This window comes from Aspergillus alliaceus (genome assembly GCF_009176365.1).
Source record: "Aspergillus alliaceus strain CBS 536.65 unplaced genomic scaffold BDW43scaffold_133, whole genome shotgun sequence".
NCBI classification, from domain to species: Eukaryota; Fungi; Ascomycota; class Eurotiomycetes; order Eurotiales; family Aspergillaceae; genus Aspergillus; species Aspergillus alliaceus.
The window spans coordinates 15,331-16,342 of record NW_022474816.1 but is presented as its reverse complement, the minus strand read 5'-3'; positions in this window follow the sequence as shown (position 1 = coordinate 16,342).

Below are 1,012 nucleotides of genomic sequence, written 5' to 3'. Positions count from 1 at the left end.
GCTGGTCATGTTGGCCAGGTCAGTCATGATCAGGTTGGTCGTGTTGGCCATGTCGGTCAGGTCAGTCATGGTCATGGTGGTCAGGTCAGGTCCGTCACGTTTGTGCTGGTCAGGTCGGTCAGTCATGGGCATCGTGGTCATGGTCGTGTTGGCCATGTCAGTCAGGTTGGTCATGGTTAGGTCAGTCATGATCAGGTTAGTCAGGTTGGTCAGGTTGGCCATGTCGGTCAGGTCGTTCATGGTCAGGTCGGTCATGGTCAGGTCGGTCATGGTCAGGTCGGTCATGGTCAGGTCGGTCATGGTCAGGTCGGTCATGGTCAGGTCGGTCATGGTCAGGTTGGTCAGGTCGGCCAGGTCGGCCAGGTCGGTCATGGTCAGGTTGGCCAGGTTGGTCAGGTTGGTCAGGTTGGTCAGGTTGGTCAGGTCGGCCAGGTCGGTCATGGTCAGGTCAGGTCAGTCATGGTAGTGTTGACCATGCTCGTGTTGGCCATGTTGGTCAGGTTGGCCATGTCGGTCAGGTCGTTCATGGTCAGGTCGGTCATGGTCAGGTCGGTCATGGTCAGGTTGGTCAGGTCGGTCAGGTTGGTCATGGTTGTCATGGTTGTGTCGGCCAGGTTGGTCAGATTGGTCAGGTTGGTCAGGTCGGTCAGGTCAGTCATGGTGGTGTTGGCCATGTCGGTCAGGTCGGTCATGGTCAGGTCGGTCATGGTCAGGTCAGTCATGATCAGATTGGTCAGGTTGGTCAGGTCGGCCAGGTCGGTCATGGTTAGGTCAGGTTGGTCATGGTGGTGTTGACCATGCTTGTGTTGGCCATGTTGGTCAGGTCGGTCATGGTCAGGTTGGTCAGGTCGGCCAGGTCGGTCATGGTCAGGTCAGGTCAGTCATGGTGGTGTTGACCATGCTCGTGTTGGCCATGTTGGTCAGGTCAGGTCGGTCATGGTCATGTTGGCCAGGTCAGTCATGATCAGGTTGGTCATGGTGGTCGTGGTTGTGTTGGCCATGTTGGCCAGGT